Below are 27,137 nucleotides of genomic sequence, written 5' to 3' on the forward strand. Positions count from 1 at the left end.
GCTAAAGTCCATTTATTTCAGTAATGCAACTTAAAAGGAATTTCATTATTGCAAATAACTTAAAATTAGAATTTTGTGAAAAGGTTCAATATTCTAGGCTCAAAGGGTCACACTCGAGTCAGCTAATTAATCCATACCCCCTGAGCAAAGGGTACCTCAAAATTGTGACTTTGGGGTTTCATAAGCTATAAGCCATAATCATCCAAATTATAACAAATAAAGGCTTGAAATATCTCACTTTGCATGTAATGAGTCTATCTCATATGTTAGTTTCACCTTTTAAGTTGCATTACTGAAATAAATGAACTTTGCAGGATATTCTAATTTTTCGAGTTTCACCTTTATAATTAGATGAATTAGTGGAACACTGCAGGTCATCACAATGATATTCAGTAGGTTGTTCACACCACAGATAAAGCTTGGTTTCTCAGTCATAAGTTTCCACTACCTGCACTGTGGACTGTATAAATGTGTATGTTAAGTTACATGATATCTCCCTGACAAAGGAAACCATGTTTCCAGAATACGTGAGAACTATTTTGGCCAATATTATCACCATACACAATTTTTGTGATGCCATGCTGGTTCATGGAGCTGCTATCAGCCGGGGAATCTCCCTCTTATACTAATCTTCCACTGGTTGGATTTGCATTGGATCCTAACCTAGCATCTGACAAGGACTAGTTTCAATTCAGAGAAATATACAGATGAATGGACTTTGTGTCATGTGGATCCAGAGGGTGAACTATCACTGATAGGTGAGTACTAATCATGGCACTTTTTCACGATGAGGGGGGTTATTTACAACTTGTGAGAGATCAATGCTGTGTATGATTGTTGTAGAGATACAGTCAGGTCCATAAATATTGGGACAGCGACACAATTATAACATGTTTGGCTCTATACACCACCACAATGGATTTGAAATGAAACGAACTAGATGGGCTTCAACTGCAGACTGTCAGCTTTAGATTTGAGAGTATTTACATCCAAATCAGGTGAACGGTGTAGGAATTACAACAGTTTGCATATGTGCCTCCCACTTGTTAAGGAACCAAAAGTAATGGGACAGAATAATAATCATAAATCAAACTTTCACTTTTTAATCCTTGGTTGCAAATCCTTTGCAGTCAATTACAGCCTGAAGCCTGGAACGCATGGACATCACCAGATGCTGGGTTTCATCCCTGGTGATGCTCTGCCAGGCCTCTACTGCAACTGTCTTCAGTTCCTGCTTGTTCTTGGGGCATTTTCCCTTCAGTTTTGTCTTCAGCAAGTGAAATGCATGCTCAATCAGATTCAGGTCAGGTGATTGACTTGGCCATTGCATAACATTCCACTTCTTTCCCTTAAAAACCTCTTTGGTTTCTTTTGCAGTATGCTTTAGGTCATTGTCCATCTGCACTGTGAAGCGCCGTCCAATGAGTTCTGAAGCATTTGGCTGAATATGAGCAGATAATATTGCCCGAAACACTTCAGAATTCATCCTGCTGCTTTTGTCAGCAGTCACATCATCAATAAATACAAGAGAACCAGTTCCATTGGCAGCCATACATGACCACGCCATGACACTACCACCACCATGCTTCACTAATGAGGTGGTATGCTTAGGATCATGAGCAGTTCCTTTCCTTCTCCATACTCTTCTCTTCCCAACACTCTGGTACAAGTTGATCTTGGTCTCATCTGACCATAGGATGTTGTTCCAGAACTGTGAAGGCTTTTTTAGATGTCGTTTGGCAAACTCTAATCTGGCCTTCCTGTTTTTGAGGCTCACCAATGGTTTACATCTTGTGGTAAACCCTCTGTATTCACTCTGGTGAAGTCTTCTCTTGATTGTTGACTTTGACACACATACACCTACCTCCTGGAGAGTGTTCTTGATCTGGCCAACTGTTGTGAAGGGTGTTTTTTTTACCAGGGAAAGAATTCTTCGGTCATCTACCACAGTTGTTTTCCGTAGTCTTCCGGGTCTTTTGGTGTTGCTGAGCTCAGCGGTGCGTTCCTTCTTTTAAGAATGTTCCAAACAGTTGTTTTGGCCACACCTAATGTTTTTGCTATCTCTCTGATCGGTTTGTTTTGTTTTTTCAGCCTAATGATGGCTTGCTTCACTGATAGGGACAGCTCTTTGGATCTCATCTTGAAAGTTGACAGCAATAGATTACAAATGCAAATAGCACACTTGAAATGAACTCTGCTCCTTTTATCTGCTCATTGTAATTGGGATAATGAGGGAATAACACACACCTGGCCATGGAACAGCTGAGAAGCCAATTGTCCCATTACTTTTAGTCCCTTAACAAGTGAGAGGCACATATGTAAACTGTTGTAATTCCTACACCGTTCACCTGATTTGGATGTAAATACCCTCAAATTAAAGCTGATAGTCTGCAGTTAAAGCACATCTTGTTTGTTTCATTTCAAATGCATTGTGGTGGTGTATATAGCCAAAAATGTTAGAAATGTGTCGATGTCCCAATATTTATGGACCTGACTGTAGATGTTGGAGCCATTAGTGGCCTGTATGCAGATTAAGCTGGGTTCACATCACCATTTCATTTTCAGTTCTTCTGATCAGTCAGAAGACGACTTCTACTAAAATATCGGATCTCAGACAGAAACGGCTACAACTGATGCAAAATGAGCATAATGGATGCTCAAAATAAAGGATTGTTTTGTTTTATTTTTTTATTTTTTTCCAGTTTTTCTGACGGATCAGAAGAATGAAGAACGAAAAGGTGATGTGAACCTACCCTTACTGGATTTGTACTGGATTGTTTTGAGTATTCAGTGTGGTTGTTGGGATGCTCTGGTTGTTTAACTGCATAGTGTCCAGGTGTTCACAGGCTTCCTGCAGCCCACACGACATTAATATCTGCAGAGATGTATATATTTTACTATACAGGAGTGCTAGGGTACATAGTATTTTATTTTAAGCATAATAGAACTGTCAGCAAAAAAAAAATGCAGATGTTCATCTCTTCTTGGTGATCCTCTTCTTCCTCCTTCTTTTTGGTGTTTCTATTCTATTCTATTTGCTATTCTATTTGCTTTGCCCAGAAGTCTCGCCTTCCTCGGTCTGTCTCCTCTTTCCAGATGTTGTTTGAGGATCTGCACAGAATCACAATGTATGATATATATAATACTACAACAACTATATACATACTATGTCTCAATAACTCAAATGAGTAGGAGATATTAATGGTGTGCTGTGTTTTGCAGCCCTGTTGAAGTGAATGAGTCCTCGTCATCGGATTGGATTGGATTTGGACAAAAAATACTGTTGTGTGCATGAGCCCTTATACAGAGGGCACATAACTTACCGGGACCTTCAGCGGACTCCTGGGCCTCCAGCTCCATCCATGCCCTTCGTAATCCTTCTAAATCTGTCAGAACAAATTACACGCTTCTTAATGTACAATATTTCATTATAAACTCACACATAAAATCTGTTCTAATAGAGCAGCGGTCACACATTGGCTCTGATGCTTCAGACTGCTAGAGAAAGCCGAGCACTTGTGTTTGGATATTTCCAGCAGTCTCATAGAGTTCAAGGTGTTTTCCGAGATTTTACTACTGATGACCTATCTTCGGGATAGGTCATCAGTATCTGATCGTGGGGGGGTCAGACTTCCAGGACCCCTGCCGATCAGCTGTTTGAGAAGGTACCGTTGCTCCTGTGAGTGCTGTAGCTTTCTCACAACTTTTCCTAGGCCAGTCACGACACATTTAATGGCCATGTGGCCTAGGCGCAGCTCAGCACCATTGAAGTAAATGGGGCTGAGCGCGATACCAAGAACAACCCCTATACAATGTACGGCACTGTGCTTGGTGAGCTGAGAGAAGGCCGCGGTGCTCATAGCAACGCCAGTGCCTTATCAAACAGCTGATCGGCGGGAGTCCTAGGTGTCGGACTCTAACCAATCAGATACTGATAATAAAAAAAAAGTGGAAACCTCGGTAAACCCTTTTAAGACCAATTCCGTTTATACTGGAAAATGAGCATTGCTGATCCTTGGCTTCTGGTAGTGTGATGAGAATAATGACTTACCCACAGGTGGTCTCCTTCTCCTCATCTCCCTCACTGCTTCATTCCTGATGTTATGGTCGATGACCTCCTCCTCTGCATCCCAAAATATTATAAAATCTGCAGCAAAATAGCGATAGCAGTGATAGCATATAATAAAGGTGTGCTATAGAATACATGTATTTTTTTTCTAGCATATTTTCAACATGTTTTTTTTAATCTACACAGATTATTTGATGTATTTTGATGTGTATTTGCACCTCCCATTGACTGGGAAAATTTGGCGGATAATCTGCATAACAATACACTCCATAAGAACTAGGCCACATATTTACTGTTGAAATCGATGTTTTCTGTATCAAGAGCTTGAAATCACCCTTTATATAAGGTATAAGGCGCTTTTTACACTTGCATTTGGGGTTTCTTTCTGTCAAGCTTTTCTACTATTCTTACCATGTGAAATACCGAAAGCCCAACTGAATCCTGATGGACCCTATTATAGTCGATGGGATCTGTTCAGTTTAGATCTATTCGGAAAAAAGGTCAGTCACAGAATCCATGACACTAGTGTGAACGGAGCCTGACATCTTTCCAGCTGAAATTCTATGTTTGTCCATATAAATGATAACTTACCCCCGCGCCCCTCCTCCTCTCTCTCCTCTCGAAAATGCTCCCAATTAATTAGCGCTGCAAAGAAATCACAAAACAATCAGAGGTGGATGAACATAAGGAGATGACAAGGGAGGTTATTATATAGTAAGTGACTCCAGGAGAGGATCTGCTACATGTTAGACCAGCTCTCCATGTATATTTCACAGGAGCTTCCATCACATATGTAATGAGGTGTCACATTCTGTACGTCCTACAACTTGCACCAGACAGAGGATGGGGCGGCGTGTACGGACAATATCATCTAAATTTACTGCTATACCACATATACCAGCCGGTAACCATTTCTGAGAATCAGATTAGGGAATTGTTAGTTATGTATTTTCCTCATTTATTAAACTTTATACTGTTCAGTGTCATTAAGTCTGTAGTAAATATTATTTTATTCATCTCTGCTGCCCACATCTTGTATACAGGCTGAGATCCTCATTATCCTCCATATTCTGATGACATCACAATGGTCCAGACTGAAGAACTCTAGAATATCGGGTCAGAATGTTCTTATTTACTTAAGAATTCTGTTTAATTTTCTATCTATCAAGACCATAGCTATAGGGGATACAGAAGTAACTGCTGCACGTGTTAAGCAGCCCATAAGCCCTTCTGCTAAATAAGAAAACATCAAGATTTATAGTTTGTGGGAACAGATTTTTCACTGGGGTATAGGAGCTAGACATTACATCCCTTTTATTGATTAATCTACTGTATATTTCTTCACTTACCATTATCCCCAGCTCCCCACAGTTGTCCCTCAAGCTGTGCATTATCCTCAAAGTCATTCTCTATCTCCATCTTCGTCACAGTTTAGACCGATACTGGTGGAAGATCATCTGTGCTCCTATGTTTTATCGATGTCACACTGATGGCTTTAAAATGGTCTGGAATGCTGTCGTCTGGATAGCTGTGTCATAATGACCTAATTTACATAAGTTATCAGCTATGTAGCTATGAATTGACATACAGTAATATAATGTATAGGCTATTCAGGTATCCATATATAATTGCAGAAGTAACATGAGATGATTTCCCATTCTTCCTGAATAAAAAAAACGACTTTGAAAAACACCTTGACTTATATTACATAGTTACTAACAATTCACACTGCAAAATTGTACTCATCTTAAGCTAGAAAACATTTTCTTTCAATTGGCCGTTTGAGCCCTTTTCTCTCTAAAGCCTTAAAAAATTCTCCAGTAGAATGTTGTCTATTTTCACTCTGTTCCATCAGGCAGCTAACCTGAAGGGCTCCTTATCGCTGCTCTCTGACATTATAAACACTCATTATATCTCAATTCTTATCTTACTGACAAGAATGTGGCTTAAATAAGTGTTTATGACATCTCAGTAATTTAGAGATAAGATTTATTAGATGACAGGCATGAAGTGAAAGTATAATTCACACAGCTAGACAAACAGTTAACCCTTTGTGACAGAACGGTTCAGTATTTTAAAAAAAGACCAATTGAAAACATTATTTTTAGCCCAAAATGAGTAAAATGCAATTATAACACAAATTGCCCCCGAAGGTGTACATATACTATAAGCCTCATCCTGAAGGCACCCCTTAATCTGTGTGGGACTGCCTGCTTATTGGCACAGATCACATAAGCCTTGCCCGTTATCAGGACTTCAGTACTGATGGCAACAGTGCCACCTTAGCCTGAACTAAGAACAGCCTCAATGGGGAAAGTGGAGTAAGCTGTTGTCAGATACCCTTGGTGGTGGTGGTGGCTTATCTTAGCTGACAGCATCTCATGCCCCATTTTCTTTTCTCCCAAAATCTGCTGGCAGGAGAGAGTCAGGAGGATCCCATACATGTGTATGGCCAGGAAAGGGGATACATTGTGCCATGAGGAAATCGGACTTACAACTGCAGCATATGTTGACTGATGAATCAGCCCTATTGAATGGGACTAATATACATGTATATGACCAGCACAAGGGGTCAAAATGCATCATGTGGAAACCATGCAAGAACTGCAGTGGGTGTCGACACACAGATTAGCCCCATTAATAAGGCTACTTTCACACTTGCTCTTTCCCCTTCCGCTATTGAGATCCATCCATGTCAGACTAACCTGATTTGTTTTTATGAGGAGGTGAGTAGTAGCCTGGACAGAGGGGTGGCTATGGATGTAGTGTCTCTGGATTTTGCAAAGGCTTTTGATACTGTCCCTCATAGATGTTTAATAGGTAAAGTAAGGTCTATAGGCTTGGAAAGTATAGTTTGTAATTGGATTGAAAACTGGCTGAAGGACCGTGTCCAGATTGTTGTGGTCAATGATTCCTATTCAGAATGGTCCCGGGTTATAAGTGGTGTACCCCAAGGTTCAGTGCTGGGCCTTCTATTATTTAATTTCTTTATTAATGATATCGAGGATGGGATTAATAGCACCATTTCTATTTTTGCAGATGACACTAAGCTGTGTAGAACTGTACGGTCTATGGATGTCCACAAACTACAAGCTGACTTGAACACTGAGTGATTGGGCATCAACTTGGCAAATGATGTTCAATGTGGATAAATATAAAGTTATGCATCTGGGTAGTAATAATCTCTGTGCTTCATATCCAGTGGTCGGCAAGCCGCGGCTCGCGAGCCACATGCGGCTCTTTTGATCCTTCACTGCGGCTCTTTGGTTCGGGCTGGCAGGTGGGCGGCCGCGCAGCCATATCGCGCCGCTCAAGCTGCTTGTAAATTGTCAGTCATGCGCTTGCTGCCCCGTCTTTCTGCTCCTTCCACTTTATAAATGAAGCAGGCAGGCGGGGCAGGAGGCGCATGACGGAGGGAGAGATGTCACGCTGCGCACAGCAGCAGAAGGGCGGGCAGCGCGGCTCTAGTTCGGCTGCCCACTGTGAGGAGGGGTGGAGTGGTGAAGAGGCCGCCGCTCAGGAGGAACGAAATGTCCTGCAGCAGAAAGGTAGGAGCTGCCCCCGGTGTGTGCACTGCACCGGCCCCGCCGCAAGTGTCCCTGCCTCCTTCCTTCCCCCCACTAATACATTACTTACTGGAAGGCACTTATGGGGGATATCTGTGGATGGCTCACTTATGGGGGATATCTGTGGAGGGCACTTATGGGGGATATCTGTGGATGACACATATATAGCGTCATACCTGATGGAGGAGTTCGTCGCGGAGCTGCGGAGGCATGCGGGAGATGGAGAGACGGCGTCCTGGCTGGAATCCTGCATAGCTGACTGGTCTTCGTCTGTGGCTGTTCCGGCGGTAGTCTGCGATCCTGGCGATGTCTGAGTCTGAAGTGACCGGAGTTCTCCCTGCGGTGCCTGCGCTGCGCTATTCAAGAAGAGAGAAGAGGCAGCGCACCTGTTTCTCTCCTTCTCCCTTTAGGTTTGTTCTGGATAGGAAGAGATCAGAGAGGCGCAGCGCTACTGTGGAACAAACCGGAAGGTCCGTCTGGAAACTGCGTCCCCAGGAAACGTGGAGCAGCATTTTGGTTCCGCTTCTGCCCTGCAGCACTTTGGTTCCCAGGAAGGTCCTGCAGTGAGAAGAACATCGTTTGAGCCCCCTGCACGTCCTTCGCGGCAACATGGATGGAGACGACGCAGAATTGATCCTCAGCCCGTGCAGCACCAGTCTCTGCCGATCCACTCCGGTGTTGAGCAGCGGGACGGTGTGTGCTTTGAAAACGTGACACAGCGACAGGAGGCAACCGTATCTTCTTCTGGTGTTCGGAGTGCAGCTCCAGCTGGTGGTGAGTTCCCCAGTAATCTGGGCACCGTTATTGCGTTTTTGTCCTCTGTCCTTTCTTCTTTACAGAGTTTTGCCCCCCTTCACCCCCCTGCTCCTGAACCGGCTGGTACAGCAGGCGATTTTTCTGATGCTTGGCGTTTTAGCGGTCGGGGGACGGGTGGGGATTATGATAGTGATGACTCTCTCCCTCTTCCAGCGGTATCTAGACATGGAGGAGTGTCAGAGTCATGTTATAAGGAAATGTTACCATGTGATATTTTGCAGTTGGACTTTCATCTCTCCATGTCGGTTAAAGAAAAGATATGAAGAAATTAATTTGTGGACATTTTGTCGCTGTTACCTGTGTCAAAAGATTTTGTTGCTAAATTGGATAAAAGGGAGGATAAGTCTGAAGAAGACAGGAGGCGCCCGATCCCACATACTTTTAATAACTGGTTGCAAGCATACTGTATCTTCTGCAGCGTAATGGGTGAGAAATTTCCTGCAAAATGTTCAGGACTTTTTCAACATTTAGATAATGTTTTAGAGGCGTATAAGAATTTTGGAGGGATAGGTTGGTTCGTTAGTATGATGCCACAGCGTTCATCTTATTCTGCCCCAAAACAGCAGCCACTCTTTGCAGTACCGCAGTCTCAATTGTTAAAAAAGGGCACCTGCTTTGCGTTTAATGAAGCACAGTGTAGGTGGCCAGCGTCATGTAAATATCGCCATGAATGTGCCTTTTGTGGGCGCAGTCACCCGATGGTTCGCTGTTATAAAAGAGCTAACATGCCTACCATGCCATCCACAAAAGAGTTTATTGCAAAAAGCATGGACGCCAGTAAATCTGGTAACCATGCGTCCCTGGTTAGAACGTTACCCAAATTGCAAGATGGCAGAGCTGCTTCTTGACGGTTTTGCTTTTGGTTTTCAGTTGCCATCGTTTTCTGGCCTTGGTTGTGAATGGGTTAATAATTTGTCTTCGAAGAAGACGTAAGGCAGCTCTCACCTGCAATAGTAGAATCACCAGAGGTGCACGGATGCCGCTCCTGGATGCGGTATATGCAATAAAAAGAGAGAAGTAAATCCGGCTCTCTTTGGTGAAAAAATTATGAAAAACTTTATTCCAGCGAATTAAAATCCATACAGGTGTACAAGAAACAGTCAATGCATTTCAGACCTCAAAGAAATGTGGGTCCTTCCTCATGACAAACATGTATATGAAATGGGAGCTCCCTCTTAAGTAACACAAGCTAACCCCAGGCTGATAGGTATCACCTGGGAGGTGGAGACCCAAGGGGGCGTTCCCATGCACATGACAAAATAGAAAAACTTATTTGACCAGTGGCAGAAACCAGCAGAAGGAAAAACTCACATACAAGTAAATCAAGTCACTAAAACAGCAATCAATAAGCTAAATAAAAATACAGATACAAAGAGAGCAAAAGTACTGGTGGCAAAGCGTATGTGTACTAGAAAAGACGACGTGGTCCCACATCAATATTGTAGAATGAGATCATGACGTCTATTCAACCCATAGGGCTGGCGAGATTCTAGCTGGAAGATCCAGAAGGCCTCCCTGTTAAGGAGTTTCCTCCTGTGATCTCCCCCCCTAGGCGGTAGAAAAACTCTTTCTATGCCCTTAACCTGTAAGTGGGATACATCACCAGCATGTGCAACTGCAAAATGCAGGCTGACTGCAGAGACATTCCGGTCCTTATAATGAGGCACATCGGATATGTGTCTGCGAATCCGATTTTTTAAAGGAGTGGTGGTGCAGCCCACATACAACAAGGAACAAATTGTGCATGTAATAAGATACACCACATGTTTGGTGTTACAGTTGATATAGGATTGGATGGTATATACCCTGTCGTTGTTCATGGACTTAAACGTTTTTTCAGTAGTCATGTGGTGGCAGCAAATACATTTTTTGTGACCACACTTAAAATTACCTTTGTGCTGTAACCAGGTGGCTTGTGGTTTTTTGCCCACTGAAAAAAAGCTAGGGCTGATGATATTACCCAGGGTGGGTGCTTTCTTGGCTACACACTTAATTCCGTTACACACAATATCAGACCACTCGCCGTCAAAATTAAGTACATTAAGATATTTTTTCATAATTTTACATATGGCAGAGAACTCTTGGCTATATTGTGTTACGAAATAAGTTGCTTGCTGGCCATAGTTGGAATCCACTGATTGTCTGCGTGCCTGAGACTGTCCCGGGAAAATTAGTGACTGTCTATTAATTTGCGAAACCATTTTTTTAGCATATTGTATATCCCGCTGTAAATAGTCCCTGCGTAACAGTCTATTGGTTATGTTAGAGGCTTCTGTCTCAAAAGCCCTCTGATCGGAACAATTCCGACGGGCACGTATAAGTTCACCCCTGGGGATGCTGTGGATAGTATGGGAGGGGTGGCATGACTGGGCCAGAGCAATCTTGAAAAGGTAGAGGAGGATCTTATACTCTTCAAACAGAGCAAATTTAACAGGGATCTGCTTGATTACAGCAACAATGCAGTTTATACCTGGGCTGAAATACGCAAGAGCACACCACGCTCCATCTTACGCCGATCCCGCAACAGGCAAAGAAGATCTAGCCGCGTATCATTTAGTTCTACTGAACGCGACTCACAGGAGTCTTCACCAGATACCGCTGATCCCCCTATGAGCACTGTGGAAAGGGATCCCAATCCACGTTTGACATCCGGTAATCAGCACAGAAAAGATGCAAAAAAAACGACATGCAGGCCGGCGGCACCGGAAAAAATCACCGCTATCCGTCCAGGCAAAAGAGATAACTGAAGATATACAAGTCATCAATCTGTCAGCATCTATTATTTCATCTCAGCAAATTATGGTCTTACAAAAGGGACTTTCGTTTTCTCCCACGCATCATTTCAATCTGTACCGGACGATCCTTGATGTTAATAGATTCGCCCGGAACCTAACGCTAAGGAAACATTTCCGGGGGGAACCTTTGGGAGACGCACCTGGTAGCGATGTTTCCCCTACACCACAAGCTTCACAGGACTCTGATATTCATCAGGACTATGTTGTTCACTCCCCGCAATGGGCCCCACGTGATTCCGACACTAGTTATGTTAGTGCTGCTTTCTCCCTGCAGCCAGCCCCATGGGACTCGAATACTATTCACAGCAGCACTGTTCCCTCCTCGCAGCAGGCCATACGGGACTCTGGTATTAACCATGGCAATGCTGCTTTTTCTCCACAGCAAGCCCAAGCGAACCTTGTCATCAAACATGGCACTGACGCTTCCTCTTCGCAGCAAGCTCCACGCAACTCCGATACCAATCGCGGATATAACAGCAGGACTTTCCCTACAGTATGCACTGATGCTCTTAGTAGTAAGTCTGTTAATGTTAATGTTACGCCCGCATTATATGGCAACACCATGAGCTTTGCTGAGCTTGTTCATTGTAACTCCCTCCAAACTGGTATTAGTGATGAGGGGGGTTACATTAATACCTCTGTGTCCTTTAAAACATACAATAGGGACTTTTACCCTATTCAATCTCGATCAATTGCTTTGGATAAATACCAAGAATTGGTTGAAAAAGATTTATGTCTTTTGTATGATACTTCTAGGACACAGGGATATTCTAATATGACCGTAGCGGAAAAAACTGCCCTGCGAGACTTAGGAGCAAGGGAGGATATTATTATCAAGGAGGCAGACAAGGGGGGGTCAGTGGTTGTATTGGACAAGGGCCTATATGGATCCCTTGTTACCACTATGCTGGATGACATCAATGTTTATGTCCATCTGCCCAGTGATCCACTGAGGAATTTCCAATTAGAAATGAAGAAACTCCTGGACTGTGGGGTATCATGTGGCTGTCTCAGCGTCAGGGAGCGGGAATACATCTTTGTGGAACATCCTATAGCTCCCATTTTTCATGCATTATCCAAAATCCACAAGGATGTATTCCCTCCACCCCTCAGACCCATTGTGGCTGGTATAGGCTCATATTCTGAGCGCTTTTCTGAGTGGGTGGACTCCCTGCTACAGCCCCTGATACCACTCATTCCAGGGTTTCTCAAGGACACCAGGGCGGTGCTACAAGCCTTTGCTGATTTTAAGTGGAGGGACAACTATTCGTGGATAACAGCGGACATCACGTCCTTATACACTAATATTCCCCACAATTTGGCCATTATTGCGCTGAGGTGGTTTTTTGAACATTACAGTGATTACACCCAGACACTGAGGGAATATGTTGTCCACGTGGTGGATTTCCTCCTCAGGCACAATAATTTTTTGTTTGGTGAGAATTTTTATTTACAGGTGTCTGGGGTGTCGATGGGGGCCAAGTTCTCTCCCTCCATTGCTAATATATTTATGGCATGGTGGGAGGGGTGCTTTCTCCTCATCGACACCCTTCCACTCCTGGACCACCTACTCTGGTATGGACGTTACATTGATGACCTACTGATGGGTGTGGTCTGGCGATGTGACGTCCATACCAGAACTAATGGAATATTTTAATTCCAAGGTGGATAACATACAATTTGTGTTTCATACTCACCAAACTGAGATTCAGTTTTTGGATCTGTGCCTGAGGGGGGACCCCTCCACCAGTGCAGTTAATACACTTACCCACCGAAAACAATTAGCAGGCAATACCATACTTCTGGCCCAGTCATGCCACCCCTCCCATACTATCCACAGCATCCCCAGGGGTGAACTTATACTTGCCCGTCGGAATTGTTCCGATCAGAGGGCTTTTGAGACAGAAGCCTCTAACATAACCAATAGACTGTTACGCAGGGACTATTTACAGCGGGATATACAATATGCTAAAAAAATGGTTTCTCAAATTAATAGACAGTCACTAATTTTCCCGGGACAGTCTCAGGCACGCAGACAATCAGTGGATTCCAACTATGGCCAGCAAGCAACTTATTTCGTAACACAATATAGCCAAGAGTTCTCTGCCATATGTAAAATTATGAAAAAATATCTTAATGTACTTAATTTTGACGGCGAGTGGTCTGATATTGTGTGTAACGGAATTAAGTGTGTAGCCAAGAAAGCACCCACCCTGGGTAATATCATCAGCCCTAGCTTTTTTTCAGTGGGCAAAAAACCACAAGCCACCTGGTTACAGCACAAAGGTAATTTTAAGTGTGGTCACAAAAAATGTATTTGCTGCCACCACATGACTACTGAAAAAACGTTTAAGTCCATGAACAACAAAAGGGTATATAACATCCAATCCTATATCAACTGTAACACCAAACATGTGGTGTATCTTATTACATGCACAATTTGTTCCTTGTTGTATGTGGGCTGCACCACCACTCCTTTAAAAAATCGGATTCGCAGACACATATCCGATGTGCCTCATTATAAGGACCGGAATGTCTCTGCAGTCAGCCTGCATTTTGCAGTTGCACATGCTGGTGATGTATCCCACTTACAGGTTAAGGGCATAGAAAGAGTTTTTCTACCGCCTAGGGGGGGAGATCACAGGAGGAAACTCCTTAACAGGGAGGCCTTCTGGATCTTCCAGCTAGAATCTCGCCAGCCCTATGGGTTGAATAGACGTCATGATCTCATTCTACAATATTGATGTGGGACCACGTCGTCTTTTCTAGTACACATACGCTTTGCCACCAGTACTTTTGCTCTCTTTGTATCTGTATTTTTATTTAGCTTATTGATTGCTGTTTTAGTGACTTGATTTACTTGTATGTGAGTTTTTCCTTCTGCTGGTTTCTGCCACTGGTCAAATAAGTTTTTCTATTTTGTCATGTGCATGGGAACGCCCCCTTGGGTCTCCACCTCCCAGGTGATACCTATCAGCCTGGGGTTAGCTTGTGTTACTTAAGAGGGAGCTCCCATTTCATATACATGTTTGTCATGAGGAAGGACCAACATTTCTTTGAGGTCTGAAATGCATTGACTGTTTCTTGTACACCTGTATGGATTTTAATTCGCTGGAATAAAGTTTTTCATCATTTTTTCACCAAAGAGAGCCGGATTTTCTTCTCTCTTTTTATTGAATAATTTGTCTTCGGTTGATCAATTTGCTGTGGTTGTGGAAAAAAAATTGGCAAGGGAATTGGAGTTAGGCAGGATTGCAGGTCCTTTTTCCTCCCCGACTTTCGCCAATTTTCGTCTTTCTCCGTTGGGAGTTGTACCAAAAAAAGAACCCATTGCTTTTCGTTTAATTCATCATTTATCTTTTCCTTATGGTGCATCTTTAAATGATGAAATTGATAAAGCATTGTGTTCGGTTAAGTATACCACGTTTGATTCAGCAATAGATCTAATACGTACTTTTGGTAAAGGTGCTTTGATGGGAAAGGCAGACGGTTACCTGTACATCCTTCTTGTTTTAATTCACTTGGTTTTCATTTTCAGGGATATTTTATTTTGATAAATGTATTCCAATGGGTTGTTCTTTGTCATGTTTTTATTTTGAAGTTTTTTCCTCGTTTAGTGAATGGGTAGTAGCAGTCAAGAGTATGCGGGGTGCAGTGACGCACTATCTGGACGATTTCCTGTTCATTGGTCCAGCGGATTCTTCAGCATGTTCAGAGAGTTTGGAATCCTTTTTTGCAGTTTGTTCTGAGTTTGGTGTTCCGTTAGCTGAGGATAAGACAGTTTACCCTACTAGTTGTTTAAAATATTTGGGGATGTGCAGTAGTAAATTCCCTTTGGAGTCCACTCATTCCGCCATGACCTCCTTCTTATATCACCCCACGCTTCCTGCTAGTCTTATCACGTCTACAACGAGACCATGGTTTCAACCCTCCGTGTTTCGGTTCGCTGATATTGTGGACCCCTTCACTAGGGTCCTCCTGCCGTTTACTACCCTGCAGGCCAAATATGATCTCCCCCCTCCTCCAACTTCTTTTATATCCAGATTAGGCACTTTACCCAGTCCATCTTTTCGGGGGTAACGGTTTCCCTTCCGACCCCCTTTGAGCGCATATGCAGGGAAGGGGTACATGCCAAAGGTTTCATTTTTTAGATTTACTCCATATTGCTGACTCCCTTCCCTGATCGGGTCCAAAGGCATTCCTACATGGTGCGGTAGGAGGAATATCTGGGGTGGGCCTTGCCGGACTCACTCTGGCACGTTATATGGAGGAGGGCAGCGAAATCATCTATGTCGGGACTTCATCAGGAGAACCAATATAAGATCTTAATGTACTAGTATCACACTCCTGACCTCCTCCATAGAATGAATCCAGTAGTTCCGGGTGATTGTTGGAGATGTGGCTTACATAGGGGTACATTGCCTCACATTTTTTGGGATTGTCCCAAGATAGGCCCTTACTGGACTGAAGTAGGCGCCCTCCTGAGCGATGTTTTTGGAATTGAAATCCGACCGGAACCTGTGTCCTTCCTGCTTAATGTGGTCCCCATACAAGTTAAAAAACATGCACTCAAGCTGCTGCTACTGATACTAACAGCAGCTCATTGTCTAGTCTCCCGAGCCTGGAAAAGCCCCGAACCACCACGGGTCTCTGATTTGTATGCCAGGGTGATGGAGGTTCGAACAATGGAGTACTCCACTGCTATGTTTCAGGACAAAATGGCACTCTTTAATGGGATTTTATGGGATACTTATTGGGCCACTAGGCAACCTTGAAGATTTCTGGTGAAAGGATTGTTCCCTTCTCCCCCCCCCCCCCCCCCCACTTTTTTTTTTTATATATATGTCTTTGTCCATGTCATTTGTCATGTCTGTTGGCTATTTATTGGGTTGGGTATTACTGGTTGAGAAACTTTGGGCCTTAGGGTCCTTATGGCTATCTCGCTTCTACCTGATGTTTCTTTGTTTAAGATATATTGCACAGCAGTTCTTCCTCGGGCTGGTTACAGATAGACGCAGTCTCAGTTAGTTCAATTCAATGCTTTATTTTTGTTCGGTCTTCAGTGCTTCATCACTGAATATTATCAAGTGTTACATATGCCCATCCAATATGTATGTGATATATTTTGTGTATTATCCTTTCCTTGTACTTCTGTGCACTATGCTATTGTAAAAGTGTATTCACGTTTCTGTTTGATACCATAATAAACATACAATTATTTAAAAAAATAATAATTTGGGGATTGTCATAGATTCTGTGAAAGGTGATTCTTGTCTTCCGTCACAAAAGGTGTCCAGAATTTGTATGGCATTATCTTTATTGCTACGGAAGCGTAAAGCTACGTTAAAAGAGATTCAGTCGGTTTTGGGTATGTTAGCTTTTTCTAGTAGGGTTATGCCAATGGGCCGGGTGTTTTGTCGGCAATTGTCTGCAAAGATTTCTGGTGTGAGGAACCCGGCTTTTCATGTTAGTTTATCTAGGGAGGTTAAAGAAGATTTTATGATTTGGTTGGAATTCTTTCAGCAGATTTTGTTTTGGCTTCTTCTATGGAGTTGTTTACGGATGCTGCTGGTTCTTGTGGTTTTGGTGCATATTGGAACGGACATTGGTGTGCATCAGAATGGCATCCTGCTTGGATTCTGAATGGGGTGACTAAAAATATTGTTTTGTTAGAGCTGTTTCCTGTTGTGGTTTCTCTAGTTTTATGGGGGAGTTGTTTTTTCCAATAAGATAATTATTTTGCATACTGATAATAAAGGTGTTTTATTTGCAGTTAATTGTTTATCATCAAAGTGTCCGTTAGTAGTTAAATTGTTACGTCATCTGGTACTTCTCTGTTAAAAATTAAATATTTGGTTAAAAGCTCGCCATATCCCTGGGATAGATAATTCAATTGCTGATTCGCTCTTCCGTTTTCAGTTCCAGAAATTCCGGCAATTGGCAGAAGGGGCCGATCTGAAAGGGGAATTGTGCCCTGTGTACCTGTGGAATCTGATTTGGTCCTAGGTATGTCTTACTTACAGTCTTCTGTGGCTCCGCCGACATGGTCGGATTATATCCGTTCATGGCTTAGGTGGTGCAGTTTTACAGCAGCTAGAGGTTGGTCTTCTGATTATAGTGGCGAGGTTGCTGCATTGGCATTTTGTGTGGCGTTATTTAGGGAGGGACTGGCGCTTATGCTACTGTTTTAAGGGTTATGTCAGGTGTTTCCTTTTTTCTTCGGGTTTTAGGTTCTCCTTCTATGTTAGATTATTTCTTGATTAAGCAGATTTTAAAGGGTTACAAACGCGGTAATTGTTCTCCTGACAATAGATGTCCTATTTCACCCACGCTATTAGGATCATTATGTCATGCTACTTCTTTGGCTTGTTTTGATCGTTTTGAAGAGTTGCTTTTTTCCACTGCGTTTTGTTGTATGTTTTTTGGTGCTTTTAGAATTAGTGAGTTGTTTCCGAGAAATGGTGGGTCAAGCTTGGGTTTGGCCTTGAAGCATGTCCATGTTCATGTTAATTATGTTTTGTTCTTTCTTCCGACGTCAAAGATGGATCAGTCAGGTAAGGGTACCTGGATTCGAGTGAACAGAGTTGGGTCGGGTGGTATTTGTCTGGTGAGTATGATATCTCAGTATTGGCATCGCAGACCAGGGGGTGGTAATGCTTTCTTTGTGCATGCAAATGCTTCTCCTTTAACTCAATATTAATTTAGGTCCGTGCTAAGAAAATGTTTGAAGGAATTGGGTTTGATGGTGTCCGGATTACGTCGCATCCTTTCCGGATTGGAGCCGCCACGGCGGCGGCTCGGTCGGGTTTGAGTGCGTCTGTGATTAAACGGATTGGAAGATGGTCGTCTAATCGTTTTAAACTGTATGTTCGTCCTGATATTTCTATGATCTGATGATTCTTTATGTTATAGTTTTCACAGGTCTCACCGTATGGATTATCGGCCATTCTTTCATATATTGGGCCCATCGCAGAGCTTTAGAAAGATCGTACGGTGACAACCTCTCTTGGTCTACAGATGCTGTTCAAATATACTGGAATGGAGTCAGTGGTCTTTGTTTGGAAGGTTTGATGGATGTACTGTTAGAAATGTGTTCTCTGTACCCTGATCCTGATATAATAATTTTTCATGCAGGGGCCAATGATGTGGGCAAATTCGGTACCATTGAGTTGACTTTTTGTATGAAGCGTACTATGGTAAGGGCAAGGCGATTGTTCTCTGACACCCGTTTAGTTTTTTCGGAGATGATTCTGTGTTTGCTTTGGTTATCCTGTTCTAATTTTAAATATTTGGATAAGATTAGGATATGCTTGAATAGAATTGAGGCTCGTTTTATGCCATTAATTTGGGGTTTTTCCTTTAGGCACGTGGGCCTTGAAGGTGGTTTGCCCGGCCTTTATTTTTCAGACAAGATTCATTTGTCAGAGATTGGCTTGGACATTTTCAATTTGGTCATGCAAGCTATAATTGAGATAGTTATGGGTGGGGTGGGGCCCACGCCACCTGTTTAGCCGGCATGGTCCGTTGGGTGTAAAGTCGCTCACTGAAAAGGTGAGCGGACGAGTTAAGTCTGAAGTTTAGGCCGAGCTTATGGCTGGTCTAATTATTGTTTATTAAGTTATTGGTATATTGATACAGTTTAACCGCCTCCGGACCGCCTAACGCATGATTGCGTTCCGGAGGCAGTCGTTTTGTTCCTCCTTGACGCGCCAGCGCGTCATCTCGCGAGACGCGACATTACGCTTACAGCCGGCCCGCGCATGTGCATTGCGGGCCGGCAAAAGTTAAAGGAGTATTTCGTCACCAGCCTGCCAGCCAATGATCATCGCTGGCAGGCTGGTGATTTTCAAAAAATCGAATCACAAGCCAGTTAACACATTATATTTATAAATATAATGTGTTAAATGGCTTCTGTGCTCCTCTGCTGGTCCTTTTCATCGGTTGGTCCCAGCAGAGGAGCACACATCACTGTGAGTACACACCAAACACTACACTTAGCCCCAGATCACCCCAATTAACCCCTTGATCACCCCTTGATCACCCCTGTCAATCACTAGTGAAAGGGAAAAAAGTGATCAGTGTAAACTGTCACTTTTTTTTCCTACTAGTATTGACGGTTAGGTTTTAGGTTAGTTTAGGCCCCTTTGTTAGGTACTTAGCGTTGGTTAGCGCCCAGCCCACCGCACCGCAGTCACTGATTCGCTGATTAGCGTATCGCTAATCAGCATTGGTACTTTTATAGTATCTGTAAGTGATCAGAACTGATCAGTCAGATCTATAATAGTATTAGTGTCACCTTAGTTCGCCCTCCACCCAAAACGCAGTGTTTGCCCGATCAGGCCTGATCGGTCGCCCACACGTGCGTTCACCCACGCCCGCCCCGCCGCAGTGACAAAAATATATATATTTTTTTATCACTGCTCAATCACTTTACAAGCGCTGCTGCGATAAATAAATCAGTTTTGATATTTTTTATCAATCGCAGCGGCTTCCTGTACTTCATTAGCCACCCATTTGTAAGACAGGCTTGCTTTTTTTTCTTGGGTAGTCTCAGGGAATACCCCCTAAATTTAGTTGACCAAATGGCAAATAAGGGGTATTCTTCTGAAGAGTTCTACAGGCTTCTGACCCAGTCGGATGCAGAATGGGAACCCTCATCTGACGAATCCAGCGGGTCAGAATACGACCTGTAAAAAGCAGTGGCAGTCTGACCCAAAGTTCGGACGATGAGGTTGAGGTCCCTGATACCACCAGGCGTACCCGGCCCCGTGTTGCTAGACCACAGGTTGCGCAGGATCCGCTTCAAGGGCAGCAGAGTGAGGCTGGCGCTTACGTAGTGGGGCATACACCAGCAGCGCAGCCCATCCTGGAACTAGTACCAGCACTGCCGTACAACATGGTGAAGTGGCGAGCACCAGAAGGGCAGTTGAAGCTGGTACGGTGGCACGTGCATTAGTTCCCCCGTCGCAGCCACCGCACAGACAGGCCCCGTAGAGCACGTAGAGTCCCTGAGGTGCTGGCAAACCCTGATTGGCAGCCCCCAACTTCAGCCGCACCAGTAGTTCCCCCTTTCACCGCCCAGTCTGGAGTTCGGGTTGAGACAGCTCAGATCGGATCGGCACTGGGGTTTTTTGAGCTGTTCTTGACTGCGGAGCTCTTGGACTTAGTCGTGGCAGAAACAAATCGGTATGCCACTCAATTTATAGCCACCAACCCAGGAAGCTTTTATGCCCAGTCTTTCCGGTGGAAACCCGTCCAAGTTTCCAAATTTAAAACTTTTCTGGGCCTTCTCCTCAACATAGGCCTGACAAAATAGAATGAATTGCGGTCATATTGGTCCACGAACCCAATTCATCACATGCCCATGTTGTCTGCTGCCATGTCCAGGACACGATTTGAGACCATTATGCGTTTCCTGCACTTTACCGACAACAGCACCTCTCGTCCCAGAGGCCACCCAGCTTTTGACCGGCTCCACAAAATTCGGCCCCTCATAGACCACCTTAACACAAAATTTGCAGATTTGTATACCCCTGAGCAAAACATCTGCATAGACGAGTCCCTTATACATTTTACCAGGCGCCTTGGCTTCAAACAATACATCCCAAGCAAGCGCGCCCGGTATGGGGTCAAATTGTATAAGCTCTGTGAAAGGGCCACAGGCTATACGCACAAATTTCGAGTCTATGAGGGTAAAGATCAGACCCTGGAGTCGGTCGGTTGCCCTGACTACCTGGGGAGCAGTGGGAAGACAGTCTGGGACTTGGTGTCACTCTTATTTGGCAAGGAGTACCATCTTTATGTGGACAATTTCTACACAAGTGTGCCCCTCTTCAGGCATTTGTTCCTAGAACAGATTGGCTGCTGTGGCACCGTGCGACCTACTCGCTGGGGCTTCCCCCAACGGCTCGTTACCACCCGTCTTGCAAGGGGGAGAGGGCTGCCTTGTGTAACGAAGAACTGCTCGCGGTGAAATGGAGAGACAAGTGTGACGTTTAGATGCTCTCCTCCATTCACGCAGACACGACAATCCAAATAGAACGAGCAACCAGTGTCATTGAAAAGCCCCTCTCAGTCCACGACTATAATTTGCTCATGGGAGGGGTGGACTTCAATGACCAGATGTTGGCTCCTTATTTAGTGTCCCGCCGCACCAGACGCTGGTATAAGAAGGTGTCTGTATATTTAATTAAATTGGCTCTGTACAATAGTTTTGTTCTCTACAGTAAGGCTGGGAGAACAGGATCCTTCCTCAAATTTCAGGAAGAGATCATCGAGAACCTCCTGTATCCAGGAGGTTCCGTGGCCCCATCCACCAGTGTAGTGAGCCATCTACACGAGCGACATTTCCCCAATGTCGTTACTGGTACCTCAACCCAAGCGCCACCCCGAAAAAGATGTCGTGTCTGTAGCAGGAGTGAAATAAGGCGTGACACCCGCTATTTCTGTCCTGACTGCCCTGACCACCCTGCCCTATGCTTAGGGGAGTGTTTCCGGAAGTACCACACACAGGTACACTTAGCATAGGGATTGCGTTACACAGGACAGGCACACAGGGCTCTTAGGGCCCTTTCACTCACAGCTGCTGCAAACCTCTCCTTTCACCTGGGACAAAGTGCATAATGTACTTCGCCACATCTCTGGGCGCTTTGCGCTTTGCACATTGTCCCATGGGGAAGGAGAGGTTTGTCCTATAAAGGTTAAAAAAAATAAAAAAATCACCGGTAAGCAAAAAAGTTCATGTTCTGTTCCAAAAGTTCAATAAAGTTTATAAAAGTTAATGTTCTGTTCAAATGTTATATAAAGTTAATGTTAATAAATTAATTGCGTTGCGGCCTGTTTTTTTTTTTTTTTACCTTCTAGGTGGACCAACCGATGAACGAGCTGCAGCACTGATGTGCATTCTGACAGAAGCATTGCGCTGCTGTCAGATTACACAAAAGTCGGTGTATGCGGCGCTGCAAGACGAGATTTCTCCTCTGCAGTAAAAAAGATACGTTTGCCGAGGCATATGAGCTGAGGGGCGGCGTTCATATGCTTTGGCAAACACTTTGTATATAAAAAAAAATAAAAATCCTGGCAATGATTTATTCATCCACATCGATTGATGTGAATGGAGAAATCGGGTTTGCCAGGGCATACGGGCTGAGTGGGTTTGGATGTTGGGCGGAGCTCCTATGTCCTGGCAGACGCCTTTCCCCTCCTTTTTTTTTTTTGGCAGAGATTTTTTCATCCACATTGATCACAATGAAGAAATCTGTGCCGTTCATTTTTTCTTTCAACCCAGTGGCTGAACGGAAAAAAAAAATCTCATTACTCGTATGCTCAATATAAGGAGAATAGCAGAAACTCCTAATGCTGGCCATACATGTAATGATTGCGGAGACCCTCAAATGCCAGGGCAGTACAAACACCCCACAAATGACCCCATTTTGGAAAGAAGACACCCCATGGTATTCGCTGAGGGGCATATTGAGTCCATGAAAGATTGAACTTTTTGTCCCAAGTTAGCGGAAAGGGAGACTTTGTGAGAAAAAACAAAAAAAAATCAATTTCTGCAAACTTGTGCTAAAAAAAAAAAATCTTCTATGAACTCGCCATGCCCCTCATGGAATACCTTGGGGTGTCTTCTTTCCAAAATGGGGTCACATGTGGGGTATTTATACTGCCCTGGTATTTTAGGGGCCCTAAAGCGTGAGAAGAAGTCTGGAATCCAAATGTCTAAAAATGCCCTCCTAAAAGGAATATGGGCCCCTTTGCCCACCTAGGCTGCAAAAAAGTGTCACACATGTGGTATCGCCGTACTCAGGAGAAGTTGGGCAATGTGTTTTGGCAAGTCTTTTTACATATACCCATGCTGGGTGAGAGAAATATCTCTCTAAAATGACAACTTTGTATAAAAAAATGGGAAAAGTTGACTTTTAGAGAGATTTCTCTCACCCAGCATGGGTATATGTAAAAATACACCCCAAAACACATTGCCCTACTTCTTCTGAGTACGGCGATACCACATGTGTGACACTTTTTTGCAGCCTAGGTGCCCAAAGGGGCCCAAATTCTAAAGAGCACCTTTAGGATTTCACAGGGCATTTTTTAGGCATTTGGATTCCAGACTACTTCTCACACTTTAGGTTCCCTAAAATGCCAGGGCAGTATAACTACCCCACAAGTGACCCCATTTTGGAAAGAAGACATAGTAAATGTATTGTACTGAATTGATGATTCATAAATCACAGCAAATTAGTTTCTTTCATTGATTTTATTTTTAAATAGATATGCTTCAAAAAATTATTATTTCGTGCGAACGTTTTCGGCCGTGTCTGGCCTTCGTCAGGCACTATAGGAATTACAATGGAGCAATTTCAGTGACAAATCATTTCAATCAATTACATCATTGATTACAGATATATATGTATATATTTGAAAAGTAAAACAGAAAAAATAAAAATAAATAAAATTGCGCCGTCTTTGATTATTCAGTCAATACATATGCATCACAGTGGTGTAGATATCTGTTCTAAGTTAAGGATGGAGGATATTCCACTGTTTATGAATTCATATCACTATCTGGTCAATTGTCAGAATATTCACGATTGCTGATATAACATCAAAACATATATTTTCTCAACATATCCTAGTATAAGTGCACTTAATTAAAATAAAACAAGATAAGACATTTGCCATTCGATCCTATATTATCTTATCACCAGGAACCAAAAAATCCTCAATCTTATTGTATTGCATGGTTATATATAAACAATTCTGTTACCATAGAGACTCTCATGTATCTGTATAGCAAAATCAGAATAGTTAGTTTAGCTAGTGGTTACTTACCTGTGCCGCTGGAGGTAAAAAAGGGAAGATGCTGGTAGGTATAAAGGGGCCTATGGCCGCCGGGATGTATAGATACATGTAAAGAAATAATGCTGGGCACTCTTCTTATATGACGGTCAGTTCGCGCTGAAAATTCACGGTGGAACGCACCGCTTGCATCTCGTTGCGTGCCATTGGGCGGAAGTGACGTCCGGAAGGGAGGAGGAGCGCGCCGCTGGTATCGCGGTGCGTTCCAACAGCCGCAAATGACGTAGGAGTGCATGGCTAGGTGCGTTTCACAGTCCGGAAGAGAGAAGCAAGTGTGGTTTCCACCTATTTTTGTCGCGATGTGTCATTACTAAGGGGGAAAATAAGCTAATGGTTTGACCGCTCATTGAACTAGACTACAGGTATATTGTGAACCATAATACAAAGATATACTATAGTGTTACTATAACAGGAAGATATGGACTATGTATAAAAAGGATACCCCCTGCGGCACTGGGTGTAATGAATTATTCATGGAACCTAGAAGAATTAAAGAAGATAATATTAGAATATTATACGATTATTGTAATAATCATCTATTATGGTAACAGGCATCAGATTCTGTATAATAATGTCTCAACCTGGTCGGGTGCTGATGGAGACACTCGAGTCAGATATTGTCCAATGATTATAATGTGTTTTAATCCGATATTACGAAGCATAGAACGTATAAGAAAAACCGTATGAGGAAAGAAGAAAAGAAGGGGCGAAAAAAAGGAGAAAAAAGTCCATGTGGTTACCGTCCGGGTATATGTTTGTATTAGATAAAGGCTTGTACTGAATTGAAACAGGGATCAAACCCTGGAAAGGTGAAGTCCCACAGTGGGGCAAATATAAAAAGTAAAAAAAAAGTGAATAAAAGTATTTTCTTATAATAAAAAAATTTGTTTCAAGTTATAAAAAAAAAAGAAGCCCCCTCACCATAAAATAGTGTTTCAAATAAATAAATAAATAAAAGATAGACATATTAGGTATTGCCGCATCCGTAACGATGTGCTCTATAAAAATGTCAAAAAATCTACCACCTCAGGTGAACGCCGTTAAAAAATAAATAAATAACTGAGCAAAAAATGACATTTTTTTGTCACCTTACATTACAAAAAGTGTAATTCCAAGCGATCAAAATACATCTATACCCCAAAATGCTGTTAGTACCAATCCAACCGTCATTTCAAAAAATGAGACCCTACCAAGGACAATCGCCCAAACAATAAAAAAATATGGCTTTCAGAAAATGGAGACACATTTGGAAAAATTTTTAAAAAGTGTACATATTAGATATTGCCATGTCCATAACAACCAGCTTTATAAAAATATCACATGGCCTAACTCCTCAGCTGAACACCATAAAAAAATAAAAATAAAAACTGTACCAAAAATGCTATTTTTTTTTCACCATTAGGGTTGAGCGAACTCGAACTGTAAAGTTCGGGTTCGTACCGAACTTTAGGATTTTTGGACCGCAGACCCGAACATTTCAGTAAAAGTTCGGGTTTGGGTTCGGTGTTCGGCGATTTATTGACGCTTTTTGAAAGGCAGCAGAGCAGCCAATCAACAAGCGTTTAACTCTGTGCCCTTAGAAGCCATCAGAGCCATGCCTACTAATTACTCGTCACTCTGCTGTTACTAGTGTAGGGGGGAGGATGCTGCTGCTGTGAGGGAGAGAATAGGAAAGAATCTTTAATCAGAAGTGCTTGTTAACTCAGCAATCTACCTAGATTTAGTTTTGGGGGTACAGTGCACAATCTTTTTACCCTGCCCTGAGCCCAGTGACAGAGAAAAATAACTTTTATCCGTCTGTTAGTTAGGTGGGCGGCGGCGGCCATTTTATGCAAGCTCAGTGCATCAGCACAGCATATGTGCTTTTGTGACATTCAAATCCAAGCTTAAAATACTGCAATAATAATCTGGGTTGAAAAAAACACAAATTTTTGGCAATATCCTACATCTGGTGCCTTTGCAGCATTTGTCAGTGTGCAACTTAAGCTAGAAATACAGCAATAATTTTCTGGGTTTTAAAAAACACCCTTTTTGGGCAAAATACTCAATTTTACAGCCCTTGCTGCATCTGTACGTGTGAAATGCAAGCGTTATATACTGCTGTCATATTCTGTTATTAAAAAAACACCCATTGTGGGGCAAAGTACTTAATATTGCAGCCTTTGCTGCACCTGTGATTGTTAAAAACAAGCTTGAAATACTTCAATAATTTTCTGGGTTTTAAAAAACACCCATTTTTGGCAATACCCTCCATCTGGGGCCTCTGCCGCTTTAGTCAGTGTACAATTTAAGCTAGAAATACAGCTATCATTTTGTGGGTTTTAAAAAATACCCTTTTTGGGCAAAATACTTAATTTGCGGCCTTGTCTGCATCTGTACGTGTGAAATTCAAGCGTTATATACTGCTGTCATATTCTGGTATTAAAAAAACACCCTTTTTGAGCAAAATACTTAATATTGCAGACTTTGCTGCATCTGTTATTGTTAAAACAAGCTGGAAATACTTCAATAATTTTCTGGGTTTTAAAAACACCCATCTTTGGCAATACCCTCCATCTGGGGCCTTTGCCGCATTAGTCAGTGTGCAATTTAAGCTAGAAATACAGCTATAATTTTCTGGTTTTTAAAAAACACCCTTTTTGGGCAAAATACTTAATTTTACAGCCCTTGCTGCACCTGTATCTTTCACCTCACCCCCTTGCAAATCAGCCAAGCAGTCTAAGCCCCAAGTCATGCAGCAGTCTCTTCTGCTTTTTGATGACTCTGCTAGCAGGGTTTCCCAGGGCATTCCACCTAGCTCTGCCCCAGAAGTGGAAGAGATTGAGTTCACCGATGCCCAACCACTTATTTTTCAAGATGAGTACATGGGCGGACCATCGCAGCACGTCTCAGATGATGACGAAACACAGGTGCCAACTGCTGTGGCTTTCGAAAGTGTGCAGACCGACAAGGAGGGCAGGGGTGAAGACTGGGTAGAAGATGATGTGGAGGACAATGGGGTCCTCGACCCCACATGGAATCAAGATCATG

This window comes from Bufo bufo, chromosome 7, assembly GCF_905171765.1.
Source record: "Bufo bufo chromosome 7, aBufBuf1.1, whole genome shotgun sequence".
NCBI lineage: Eukaryota > Metazoa > Chordata > Amphibia > Anura > Bufonidae > Bufo > Bufo bufo.